At 46.6% G+C, this 13,918-nt stretch overlaps 1 long non-coding RNA gene across 2 annotated transcripts in view; it reads left to right on the forward strand.

Moving 5' to 3' along the window:
- Positions 1-13,918, forward strand: part of LOC123813489 — a 90,766-nt gene that overhangs the window by 61,736 nt on the left and 15,112 nt on the right. For both annotated transcript variants that reach the window (XR_006784757.1, XR_006784758.1), the window contains 3 exons: positions 7,567-7,703; positions 8,525-8,689; positions 12,506-12,629. This is a non-coding gene — a long non-coding RNA (uncharacterized LOC123813489). The remainder of the gene's footprint in view (positions 1-7,566; positions 7,704-8,524; positions 8,690-12,505; positions 12,630-13,918) is intronic.

Genomic DNA, 13,918 nt, shown 5'->3' on the forward strand with positions numbered 1-13,918 from the left:
CGCCTGGCACCCAAGCACTCTCCACGTGTTGATGAGGTGTGTTGGTGTCCACACTGTGAGGCCTCCCTTTCCAAGGATCTTCCCCTGCCAGATTCTCAGAGCACCCATCACCATCGTGGGCAGCAGCAGTGACTCTCCAAGCCCAAGGTGCAAGCAGTATCAATGGAGAGATGACATGTACAGGAAGGAGATAGCTAACTACACAGAATGGCCTACTAAAGGCTACATGAATGTTGCTGAGGCATACTGGCCATGTGGGCTGCCTGGGGCTTGGGCTGGTTGAGGCCAGTTTCAGAGACGGAGGGAGGCAGTCATTCCCACTTGACATAACACTGTGAGTTAAGACTCTGGGTCAGGAGCTTTTGGGGGCCCATCTAGAGAACAGTCAGGGGTCTAGTGGGACTGTAATGTAGAGTTTTTTGACAAGGAAGTAAAAGTGACCTCTCTGCTGGCCCCTGGGGAAAGACTGGATACAGAAGAGGGAGAGGACATCTAGGATGGTTCTTAGGTTTCTAGCATCTCAGTGGGAGAAGAAGAGTATCCTTCACTGAGACGGGGAACCCAGGACAAAAGGGGGAGGAAGACGATGCATTCAGTTTTTGACAAGGAGGGGTTGGGGTGCCAGGTGGAGATGTCCAGTAGCCATGTAGATTTGGAACTCTGATCTGGGCTGGGTGTCTAGATTTGGGAAACAAGTTTTCCCTCTCTTTAGCGTGGTGTCCCTCAAAGCGTTAGTGTGAGGATCAGTGAAATAACACAAATAGGGCTGGTACAAACTAAACACTCATATTCTGATGATGTCAAGTAGGATGATGATGATGACCAGGATGAGTGGAAGCCATGGCTAAGGGGGGATGCAAGAAGGGGGACAGAACAGAACCCCCTTCTTTTTAAAATTAATTTATTTTAATTGTAATTTTTCCATTACCATTTAGTCTTCTTTACCCCTCACCCCCCCCAATCACCACACTGTTGTCCCATGTCCATGAGTCCTTTTTCCATTTTGCTTAACCTCTCCAACCTGTAACCCCCACCCCCATAGCTGTCAGCCTGCTCTCCATTTGTGAGTCTATCTCTATTTTGCTTCTAAGTTCAGTTTGTTCATTAGATCCACTTATGAGTGAAATCATATGGCATTTGTCTTTTTCTGGCTTATTTCACTTAGCATAACATTCTCCAGATCCATCCATGCTGTCACAAAGGGTAAACTTTTCTCTTTTTTATACAGATGATTAGAATTCCATTGTGTAAATGTCCCACAGCTTTTTTATCCACTCATCTACTTGGGCTGTTTCCATATCTTGGTGATTGTAAATAACACTGCAATGAGCATGGGGTGCTTATGTTCTTTTGAATGAGTGTTTTGGGTTCCTTTGGTTACATTATCAGAAGTGGGATCACTGGGTCCAAAGGCAGATCCATTTTTAATATTTTGAGGCATCTCCATACTGCTTTCCACAGTAGCTACACCAGTCTACATTCCCACCAACAGTGCAAAAGGGTTCCCCTTTTTCCACATCCTCCCCAACACTTGTTGTTCATTGATTTATTGATGATGGCTATTCTGACAGGTGTGAGATAGTATCTCATTGTGGTTTCAATTTATATTTCTCTGATTATTAGTGACATTGAGCATCCTTTCATATGTCTATTGGCCATCTGTATGTCCTCTTTGGAGAAGTGTCTATTCAGGTCCTTTGCCCATTTGAAAAAATTTTTTTTTTAATTTATTTTTAGAGGGGAAGGGACAGAAAAAGAGAGGGAAAGAAACATTAATGTGTGGTTGCCTCTCAGGTGCCCCCTACTGAGGACCTGGCCCACAACCCAGGCATGTACCCTGACTGGGAAACGAACTGGCGACCCTTTTGTTTGCAGGCCGGCACCCAATCCCTGAACCACACCAGCCAGGGCCCTTTCCTCGTTTTTTAATTGGGTTGTTTGTTCAGTTTTGTAAGTTCTTTATAAATTTTGGATATTAACCTCTTATCAGATGTATTGGCAAACATGTTCTCCCATTCTGTGGTTGTCTTTTTATTTTGTTGGTGTTTTCCCAAGAAAATTTACCCTTGGTAACCCTGCTGGCCATGTGCTGTCAGGCCCCAGTGGACGACATCTGCTCTCTGTCATCCCAGGCTGCCTACTACCTCTGTTGGATCCTCCCAGGGAAACAGCGTATGGGGAAGTTTCTCATCACCCGCACTGCAGCCTCCCACTTGGGCTGGCTATCCTCCCACACTCTGTCCCAGAAGACTGAGGCCCAAGAAGTTAATTGAGCACCTCATTTCCATTTGGGAATCTGTCCCCAAACATCTACAGTTAATCTCTTGGGCCAAAGTACCCACATAGGAAGTAGTTCTTTTGAACTAGTTTCTCCTCTTCCTGAGGAGCCCCATACTGTTACCCAATTCTACCTCTGCTCCAAGGCAGGCAGCACGGGAGCTTTTCTGAGCTCAGCTCCCACCATTCCTGTTCTCGGTGTCCATTCCTCTACTCCCAGCCCCACAGGATACATAGCCCCCAGCTGACTTAGGGCAGGAAGAGTTTGGCTTACAAGGTGGGAAAGTGGGGAGCCTAAGGTACTTTCTGAGTGTCTTAGGGGTGTGGTTGGGTATCTTTGTTTCAGAGATGGAAAAGCAAAAACAGGGCTTGCAGGAAGAAGAGAGCAAGAGTGACTGGAACTTGTTCTATAGAAACACCACTGGTATTGGCAAGGTGAGGGGGCAGGACCACAGACAAAGTGGGGAGAGCCTGAGGCTCTCATTGACTTGATATTAGAGACTCTTGGGTGGGACTCTTCAATCCCATCTTGTTTCCCATTCCATTAGTAGATGGGAACTTTTCCTTTTGGGAAAATTTTCCTACCACATGCTACTATTTGTTTCCCTTGGGCATCATGGGTCCTAATTCTTTCTGACCCATCTCCCCAGAAGCCTTTGCTTCATGCTAATGATGCTTTGTGAGCAATGTGTATACACCACCCATGTCTCAAAGAGATGTCACTGAGCTTCTGAGCCCCAGCTTTCTTCTACCCGTGTTCTGCCTCTGCAGCCACTGACCTCTGAGCCCCACACTGCATCTGAGGTTGGTGTTATCTCCCTTCCATCCCCAAAGACTGTCACCAGTGAAAGAGTCTTCTGGATCTAGGCAGACAGCACAAGCCTAAGACAAAAACACACCGTCTTCCCAAGAGAAGCCCTCCCTAGCCAGAAGGAATGGCACAGGCTGTCTCAGACAGGGGACCCTTTGTGTCCAGCCTGATCCCACCCTATTGCAGGCATTCGCACAGTTCTTCCCCCAGCCCCAGCTCACCAACCTGGTACTGACAACCATGGAGGAACCGAGCAGCAGCGGGGCCCAGTTGTCTCTGGCTTCAGCCCAGTTGATGAGTGCTGTCATCCAAGAGTGAGGCACAGACGTGGGGAAGGTAGTGTGGTGCTGCAGCAACAGCTCTGCCCTGAAAGTCAGGAACCCTGGGCTCTTCCCCTGGCTCTGTCACCAAGCAGCCCGAAGGCCTGGGCCAAGTCCCTCTCCTCAGCTGGCTTTAATTCATTGACTCCTAAAGTCTAAAGTCTAAAGGCTTGCACTAAATTTCCTCTGTGGTCACAGGGAGCCCTAGCAATGTAATTCTGAGTTTGTAACTGCAGTGTCTCCCATCTGAGTGGCTGGTTCCTCAGTTAATGACAACCATGTGGAGGAGTGTAAGCATTGTTAGGGGATTCACTCGATTCCCTGGAGTGTCAGGGGGCCTAGACCTCTGTGAAAGGTAAAGCTGTGGACTGCAAACAAGCAAGTTCACAGGATATCTGACCTTTGCATAAGTTTTCTTTTAGGCTAACATATAAAAATGAGAAGGTTTAGCATTTAAAAATCTACATTTCCTACTTCACTGAAAAAAGAACCTTCAAGGTGGGGTCACATAGGGCAGCTCTCTTGAGTGGCCACCATTCTACTTGTATGTGAGTTGCCTGACGTAGGTACCAGAAATGGAAGGACACCATGAAGGTGTCCTTGAGGAATTAAAATGCAGTGGGCTTCCCAGAGGTCCATATACTAGAGGTCAGAGGGCCAGGTGAGAGCCCTGTGGTCCTTCCACATCCACTGTCACTGTGCCTGCAGTTTCATGAGTGGATGTTGATCTCAGCTGGGAGGGAAAGCCCTGAGATGCCTCCAGAGCTTTTGCTTTCCCTCTGAAGGGTCTTGTGTCTCCTGAGAAACCTGAGAGCTCTTGTCTGGACTTTGTGGCTGTGGGCAGGCATTGGCTACAGTGGGCCTTGGCATTTGCTTTTGGAATTTTTTTTTGTGTCCCCTGCTGGTCTGGCCTCTGGCACCCTAGGACTCTGCCTTGAGAAGAGTCACTGACAGGATTGTAACTCAGCCCTGTTGAGCTTGAGGAGTTGGTAGAGAGGGAATAGAAGGGAAGGAAGTAAAGAAGGAATGACTGAGGTTCTTTTGGCTCTACCCTGAAGGTTGAGATTGTGGAGGGCATCCTGAAACAGCTCAAATCCCAGCTGGAGCCCAGCACAAAGGAAGAGACCCTTTGGGTTATGTGCTTGCTTGTGGGTAACCACACCCACACCGTGGTGCCCCTGCTGCTCAACGGGCTCCTTCCTTGAGAGAGGTGCCTCTCCCATGGCCCAGGAACACATCCCCCATCCCAGGTAACCCTCCCTTTCTCCACCCAAAGCCCATGACAAAAAAATCTCTGCACAAGCATGCTTCTCCTGATGCCAGTCAAACTTTATGTTCTCTGACCAAGTTCTTTTGGGTCCTCCTCCCTCTGGCATCTGAGAACTGGTTGTTCATAGGCCTGAGCCCAGACTAGTCCTAGGAACATGGTCCCCGGGGCCCATAACATAGCTGTCTCTGGGTCCTGCAGAACCATTCTGGCTCTGTTTGACACCCGGCAAGAGTCCATGATCTACATCCTGCAGCTGCTCACAGGCCTTCTGGAATAGCGCCACACAGGGGAAACAAGAGAGATGGCCCCCCAGTGTGTGTTGGTTAGTATGAGGGAGGAGAGGGGGCCAAGGAATCACTGGGACTTGGGAGCAGATCTGCAGATCAAAGGGCACCTGCAGGGTGAGGACAGGTGTCAGGGAGGAGTGAAGAGGAGAGGGTTAACATTGGTCATGCTAATACTGCACGTACGTGGACATGGACATCCAGGAACTGCATGATGTAGAAAGGGTGGAGGTCAATCCCATTTCATGGACAGGGAAACTGATGTTCAGAGTTAATCAGCTTTTTTATCTCTTGATTTGGGGGCAGGTGCTCATTTTCCTGGAGCCTGGCCATGGGGGATGGGGGATGGTGGAGGAGGAGGTTTGGTTACCTGAAATTGGGTTGGACAAGTGTACCCCAAATCATTTTCTGTTGAAAATTTAGAATTGCTTCCCTTTTTGTTTGTATGTTGGGGAATAAAGAGAGAGCAGATTACATGTGCATGGCTCCTCATTTTCCCAGGGATGATCTGTGGGCTTTCAGTCTTTGTGCACCCTTTGGGCAGTAACAGGTTGGGGCAGGGCTGGACTCAATGTGTGGTATCATAGGACCGTTTTGTCTGCATCAGGCCTAGTCAGTTCTGCTTCCCTCCTTCCCATGTGTCTTCTCCCAGGTGGCCTGTGCCTTGTATGAGATGCCGTCTGGGTCCCTGTGCCAGGGCTCCATTCATGAACTCTTCCCATGGCTCTTGATGGCTGTGCTGTGTCATCTCCACTGGGTGATTGATAATTATCCTTCCCTGGAGGTTGTCTACATGGAGAATAAGAGCCCAGGGAAGGAGAGCAAGGTCTTTAACCCATCTGGGTAAGTCTAACCCCATGTGATGGAGCAATGGGACTAAGTCAACTCCAGAGGGCTCTGGGCAACTGGACACTGATCCCCTAGGGATGCTGAGAAAGAGATGCTGTGGCCTCCATGCCAATATTCTGTCTACTTATCATTGTGGGTGCTGCAGCATCACACGCTGGAATGTTCTCATGTATTTTCGAGTATCTCTTCCCTCCTTTTCTCTCATGCACTGTTCTTCTGATTCACTCAGTGGTTCACATCTATGTTCCTAACTCTGCATGTGAATTTTCAATTAGATGATGAATGACAGGGCAAGACTACCCCTGTGTCATTCTCTCCATGTGGTTGTGGCCATTCAAATCTGGGTGACCTCTGGCTGAGCTTTGCAACTAGTTGTGACATCTTGTGCAAATCACTACTGCAGTTTTCTGCCATAAAGTGCGAGTTGGGTTCCTAAATAAGTGATTTTCGTTCCTCTTTCTAAAACCTCAGGGTATTGGATTCAAGTGCAACCTTACATTTAAAAATAAAACAAGTAAGCAGAGACATTCTGATTGGGTGGCTGTGGAGGTGAAGACACACCCTAACCTTTCTATGCCATGTAGAGCAGAATGTGAACACCATGGCTCTCGAACACTTCTGTTGCCTCTTCTGTAAGACTCTGTGGTTGCTTGAGCACCGACATTGAAGGACTGAGTGGGCGAGAGATTGGAGATGGGTTTCAGAGAGCTGTGGATTTTCAGAGCTGCGAATCAGAACTGACCCAGTTACCAGATTAGGGAACTGTCTCCTGACTTGCCAGCATAAGGATGCAAACTAGGGCATAACACCTTATCCATCAGTCTGTCCCTTTCTCTTCTCAAACTCCATGACGACTGGCCTTCAGTTGTGCCTTGGAGATGGAAGTTGCTGCTGACAGCTGCATGCAATGGAGTGTTGGTCTATGCAGATAAACAGAAGTGTTGGAAACTTCTATCCTGCCCTGAATTTTACTATTTAGGGATCATGGAACTGACAAGGTGGGGACCATTTCCCCAGCAAGCCTCATACCACTCTCTTGCCCCCTACCTCCATTTTTCCAGGTCCCAGCACTCAAATACAGCAGCCTTTAACCTTCCCTTCCTCATCCCCAGACCTCAGCATTCATGTTTCCCCTGTTCTGTGCACACTGTACCTTTGTCCCCTCTCCACACCCCCACTGCTGCCCACCCCCCATCCAGCAACTCTTAAGTTCCCTTCTCCCACCCCAGTGTCATTGTGAAGAACTGTGAGCCAGCCATTCTAAACCAAATTCTGAACCTTGTTAAGAACCTCCTCTACAGCCTGGATAATCATGAGAAGATCCTGGCCAGGAGCTTCTATGCAGAGGTGAAAGCCTGGGAAGAGGACAACAGCCCTTGCCATTCATTTCCTGCAGCTGAGGAACATTTAACTGAAATGTTGAATAATTTGCCCCAGAAAGTTCAAGGAATGGAATTGAGCCATGTAAAGTGGGATTTCCTTGCCTGCCATTCCAGGACCCTGGTTAAAATAGGCAGAGGAACGCCTGGGGAGGGGATCAGCAGCTCTAGTCCCCCTAGAATGATTCTTGCATCCCAGTGTCTGGCCCAAAATGCAGACTTTATGAGCTTCATCTTCCATGGCCTTAGTCTCTACCCCATGTGTACAGATCTGCCACTGCTCTCAACTGGTCACCGCCTTGCCTGCCTGTGGGGCCTGAGGGAGGGCTGAGGGGAATTGGGGTACCCATGACTTTATCTTTCCTTGCTCCCACAGCTCCTCTGGCACTGATCAGTGACTGAGACTCTGGGGAAAGACTTCTGGGCAATCTAACCAGCTGGTTTAAGGAACCCGATCTCATCAAGGAAATCAGGCTTCATGGGATCAGGAACCTGGCACTGCATCCAGGAAAAGTAAGAGTGGGGGACCAAATGGGAATCAAGTGTCCGTCTCTGAACCACTTAATGTACCTCCCTTGGGTGTTTTAGTTACCAGAGGCTTAGTTTATTCCCCACCCCTCATTCTAGGTCAGTACAACATCCAGTCTGTGGAGTTATACAGCCTGGCCATCAGGCCTCCCACACACCCTGAGCACCAGCCCCACCACGTTCTCAGTGCATCCAGCCCCTCGATTCCTTGTTTCTGTTTCTCTTAGGTACCACCTCTTTTCTCAGATAAATCCCTGTCCCTAAAGTGTTGCATGATCCCCAGGTGGTAAGTGATCCTATACCTTCTTCCAAATAGTCTTTGATGAGCCTGGTTTCCTTCTTGAAAGACCTCCTGAAGGATGATTGGCGAGTGAGAGTTCAGGTGGTAAAGGCCCTATAGATAATCATCTACCATGAATAGAAAGGACACCAAGCTGGTCTTTGGTAGCATTGCCAAGCAACTGTGTTCACTCATCAATGACGTACGGGCCTAAGTCCTTGGGAGTAGTGGGAACAGTATGGGCTGGAGCTGCAGATGAACTGTTGAAGCTGAATTAAGGATTCTGGGGCTGGGCTACAGGACTGTGGTGGAAGGCCAAAATCTCTGAGGGGCGGAAAAAAGGAGATGTGGCTACTTGAAACAGCGCATTGGACAGGCCCCATATTCACCCCTATTACATACAGATGTGCCCAGCACACACTCATCCACTCCTCTCCTGTCACTAGTTCCCTGAGGGAGCCACTGAAGGAAAAAAAGGTGATACTGATAAGAAATTGGTTGTGACTCCCAGAATCTTCTCCTGCAGACTTGAAGAGTGTGAGGAGAGCTCATGACTTCTGGCCAAACAACACAGAGATCCTGGAAAGCTGGGAGCCTGGTCACAAGAACCCGAAGGCTCAGAAACCTGAACTTCCCAGACCAGTACCTATTCTCTCCGTGTGTCCTCCTTATAGAACATGGAATTTTGGAGGTGATGGGACTTGACATCAGAGATGCTTGCTCACAGTGCTTCTGTTCTGACATCTGTAACTTTTTAGTTTTCGAACCGTGGATTTGAATAGTATTTGTGTCACTCTTCTCATCTCTAAGAGTCTGGACACTCACTGCATGATGACAGGGTTACCATCTGATCCATCTGTCTCTCAGCCACAAGGACATGAATACTGGGGCATTGCATACCTTAGAACTAGAACCCATGTTAATGGTAGACACCCAGCTAGCTCAGTCAGTGGAGCATGAGACTCTAATAAAGCACTGGTTAATGGTAAATATATCTCAATAGAAACCCAGCTTATCCTGCTTACAGACTACAAACTTTGTGCAGAAATCCACCACTCTACAGGTGTATATTGGATTTGCAGATCATGGGCCTATTGGACCCTACCCTCAAATTGGACAGGGATCTGCTCCTTGGGATAGATTCTTCCTGACATCTCAGTCACATGGGAAAACACCTTATTCAGCTTTCCCTTTAGGGGACAGAGACACTTAATTAAAAAGGGGCAACCCATTGATCCCCATAATAGCATTGTTAGGAGTTCTCTCTGTGGCTAGGGCCACAGCGGGTGGCACCTCACTAGGTATTCATCACCAATTATCTCTGCAAACAGCAGACACTGACCAAGAAGAGGGGGGCGCACCTGTAGGACAAGGACACTAGCTGTACTCCAGGAACAGTTAGACACCCTAGTAGGGATAGCCCTTCAAAACTGAAGAGCCCTAGACCTACTCACAGCATCAGGAGGAAGGACACATCTGTATCTCAAACAAGAGTACTGTTTCTCAATGTTAATAAATCAGGCCAGGTCCACCCAAACATTCAGTGTACACTGGAGTCTGCATCTAAAATAAAAAATCTGAGCTCCTCAATAAATCCTAGCTCCTGGCTCTCGGACATAACCTGGCTACTGCCTTTCCTGGGACCCCTCCTCTTAATACTCCTGCTCCTTATGCTCAGACCATGTATCTTTAACCTGCTTGTAAAGTTTATACCTCCCAGGCTGGAGCAGTTAAAAAACAAATTGGGGCAGTACTTGTCCTGCAACAGCATGAACCAGAGCAAGCACAAGCACAAACAGCTCATAGATGTGGCTTAGGGACAGCTTTGGGACCCTTCCCAGCTAGAAGCAGTTCCAGAAGACAGACCTTCACCCATTTACCCCCAGCCTCACAAAAATAACAAAAAGCAGTCTGGGATGAAAGAGTCAGGCTAGTTTCCCAACCTGTCAGCATCTGGAAGTAGTCCTGAGAGAAATGGAACTATATAGTGCTGTCCTCACTGACAAGGACTCATCGTCCATCCTGAAACTGATGAAGGTGATACCATCCCCAGAGGGCTCTGCCCACCTCCCACCCAGATCCCTGCAAGGCATCCCCGTCACTCCAGCCTCCCACTTCTCTGAGGCTTCCTTATAAGGGCTTCTCTTTCCCTCTGACCAAATGTGGGAAAAATTCTCCCGCCCCTCCCTTTCTCTTGCTCCCTTCTGTCCACACTTTAGGCCCTATTATCAGAAGCTGCATGTCCTCTTCCCCCAACTGCTCACCATTCCACTGCCCCATCTTCCCTCCTACACCCTCTGGGCCACCTTTTCCTTCTGAACCTCTGTTTCCCCATCAGGCAAGGAGGGTAAGGTAAGGAGGAGCCAAGTTTTCTCCTTGTACAGGAACATGAGCAAAGGAAATGGGTGATGGTGTGTAATACTATCTGTTTAAGCTACAGCAAAATTATTCTAGAAGGCAAGGGAGCCATCTTCATACATTTAAATGGCATCCTGGCCTTGGTCCTACAACACTGTCACAACTGCATTGTGGAGAAGGTACTTCCTGCTCACTCTGCTTCTCCAGCATCCCTTCTCTGCCATCTCTTCGCCTGCCCTCTCAGAAAAATGCTTGGCCTTGAATGGGAGTCAGGGGGAGAGGCTAGTACAGTTACTTCTCCCACATTTCAATCCTTGAGACTCTAACTGGACAAGGAGGGACCACTGGAATTCTCAGTGTCTCCTTCCCTGCTGGCATGCTACGTAACGTGCCTTTGGGCTCCTCACTGCCTTCTCCAATGAAGGGATGAGAGCAGGAGTGCTCTCAGCACCCCTAGATTAGAACCTTGTTAATAAGAACTCATTTCCTTCAACACTAACTGTTGAGTCATGTAGATCCAAGGTGCCAAGCGGCTGAGCCCCAGTTTGCATGGTTACATGAACTGTAATTGAGAAAGCACAATTTTAAAATAATGGATAAAATAGTTTGACTTCATCAAAGTGAATAATTTCCTTTTTAATTTTTACATTTATTTTTATTTTTTTCCTTTTTATTGAATTTATTGAAATGACACTGGGTAATAAAATTAAACAGGTTTTAGGACACAGCTCTACAACACATCATCTGTACCCTGTAATCCAAGTTCATCCCGAGTCAAGTCTCTGGCCATCACCATTTATCCCCCCATCCCCTTTTTTACCTCTCCCCCCACCCCCTGGCAATCACAAAACAAAACATCACTATAGCAAAAGGTGTTAGGAATGTATGCAAAATGGAATAGATTGATATTGTGTAAAACTGAGTTCTTATAAAATGTGGAGTGTTTGGAAACTTTTCATTTCAGGTGCTCAGAAGTGTTGCCTGCTTGCTGCCAATTCCTTGGCTGTTTTCTCAATGGTCAAGTCTTCTGGATATAAGTGGGTCCCAGATCAGGAAACTATGAATATATTGAATTGTTCACTTCCATTTTGCTGTATATTTACAAATCCTTTCATAGCTATTCTCTGTTTGAGCCCTGTGGCAGTACCAAAGAATTGGTCTCCACTGTATAAGAAAGGGAACAGCCCCTGACCTTCAGGAACTGGCCTGATGCTCACAACCAGGCCTCAGCTGTCAGGACCTGGCTTGGGCACTGGGTCATGGTGTTCTGTTGGACATAATCTCACAGAACAGCAACACTGGACAGTCATTTTGTGACCACAAGGGAAACAAACTGCTTCATAATCAGACAAAAATAAGATCACTGTGCAAGTCACAAAAATATCAAGCCTCTCCACATCCTAGCTAATACAAGTGACTGCTGCTTCATTACCAATCACAGCTTGAGTCCTACTCGATTCTCCCCACCTTCTAAATAAGAACTACTAAGATACACAGTCATAGACTTACACCTGCTTACTGATAATATCCCATGCAGAGAAAGTACTTGCCTTCCTAAAATATTCTTACTGGTTTTAAACTGGAGGATGTTGGCAGAAGTGAAGGTTCCACTGAGGGTCAGCAGAAACCCTCTCATCCTTGAGCCAAGAGACCCTCACCTCCATTATGGTTTATACATCTGAAACTTTTAAAAATATATTTTATTTATTTTTAGAGAGGGGAAAGGAGGGAGAGAAAGAGAGGGAAAGAAACATCAATCAATGTGGGGTTGCTTCCCACATGCCCCCTACTGAGGACCTGGACCAAAACCCAGGCCTGTGCCCTGACTGTGAATCAACTGGCGATCCTTTGGGTCACAGGCCAGCAGTCGATCCACTGAGTCACACCAGCTGGGGCACATCTGAAGCCTTTTGAATCACTACTCTGTGGCCCATAGCTGGGAGGTAAGCTCAGGATGAATTGAGTTCCAGTATTTCCTTGAAGCCCTTTGGCTTTGAGCTTATTTTGTTTTCCTAGGAAAGATGTGCTATGGGATGGAATTTTATGGTTATCTGCTGAGATTTGGATTGCTCCCTAATAAAATTATTGGCTAGCCTTCTAATAACTGCTCTTATGTCTGCCTGTCTAATGTCTTATGCATTGTCTTTAGGTGGAGAAGTTGACAGGAATGGCACAGACACAGGCTCAAGAAGCCCATCCAAGTGCTGGTCTCTGGGTTGGAGAAGTTCAGGGGATCCCCTCAGGTCAACATCTTTTGGGACCATTTACCCCAGGTCACCATTTCAAACCTCATAAAACCTCCTTTCCCCAGTCCTTATTTGTGGTGTTTCAGGGAACTGCTTTCTCTGAAGTTCTAGCTGCCTGGAATCTGGAGGGTTTTAGCCAGCTCAGTTGGTGACAATCAGTCTTTGACCTAGGGACACAAAGTTTCCTTATAGACTGTTCTTGTTCTCCTGGGGTTTTCTTAATCTAAAATGACACTCTTCTGGGCCAAACATGTGCTGCTATCGTGTTAACTCATCTTCTTATTTCTCTAACAATTTGAGACAGTTTGGAATTACAATGGCCACTTGGGGGAATTTTGACATGAAAAGGATTGTTTATTTCAGAGGTGCCAATGCAGAAAACAAAGAAATCCTTACGAAGAGCTTGTCTTGCCTAAAAGAGAAATTCTTTTACTTAATGTAAGAGACACAAGCCCCTTCTCCTTTGTGTCCACACTGGGGATTAGTAAGTGCTGGCTTTGTATCATGCACCTTGATGGAACTGTCAAGGGCCCAAGCTGTTGTCTAAAACAGTATGATGTCACTCTCTTTCAAGTAAGTGTATATGTCAAAATCTGTTTTTTTATATCTAAACTTTTTTTAACCTCACCTTGCAGAAGGAACCTCATTAAACTTATAGTGATAATTTTATACTTATTGGAAGCCAGCACGCTCTGATTTTTTGGTTTCTATCCCTCTTATTTTTCCATCTCTTAGAAGTAAAGGTAACTAATCAAAAACATCATTCAATTGTGAGTGTGCATTCTAGGAATGTCTAGAGTCCTGATAAACTGTCAGAAATGTCTGAAAAGTTACTCAGTTGTATTTCTTTTTGTGAACATAATGATTTTTTACTATATTTCTGAGATTATAAGAAAAAGTTTTAGCTCTGAGAATCCTGGGCTTGACTCTGTCTTTAAACTTTACCATATACAAAAAATGTCAGTACGATTGTGCTTTGAACAAGGCCATGGTTAAAGTTCTCATTATTCAGACTTTCTAAGTTTTCTATTATTGGTTTTATGATATAGGTTATACTGTTTCCATACCATGTTTAAATATAAAAATTACATATGAAATTGTCTTCACCTAAATGCAATCATGATAATGGCTCATTTGGGGGTACCCACAGGGCCTTGAGATTTTGCTTCATGTGCGTGTCATCTGCTTATTTTTTTTTCTTTTTTTTGTTTTGTTGTTGTTCAAGTACAATTGTCTCCATTTTCACCCCCCCACGACCCTCACCTCACCCATCCCTGACTCCCACCCTTGAATGTACCCCCGTTGGCTTTGTCCAT

This window comes from Phyllostomus hastatus, unplaced genomic scaffold, assembly GCF_019186645.2.
Source record: "Phyllostomus hastatus isolate PE091 unplaced genomic scaffold, TTU_PhHast_1.1 phas_contig_152, whole genome shotgun sequence".
NCBI classification, from domain to species: Eukaryota; Metazoa; Chordata; class Mammalia; order Chiroptera; family Phyllostomidae; genus Phyllostomus; species Phyllostomus hastatus.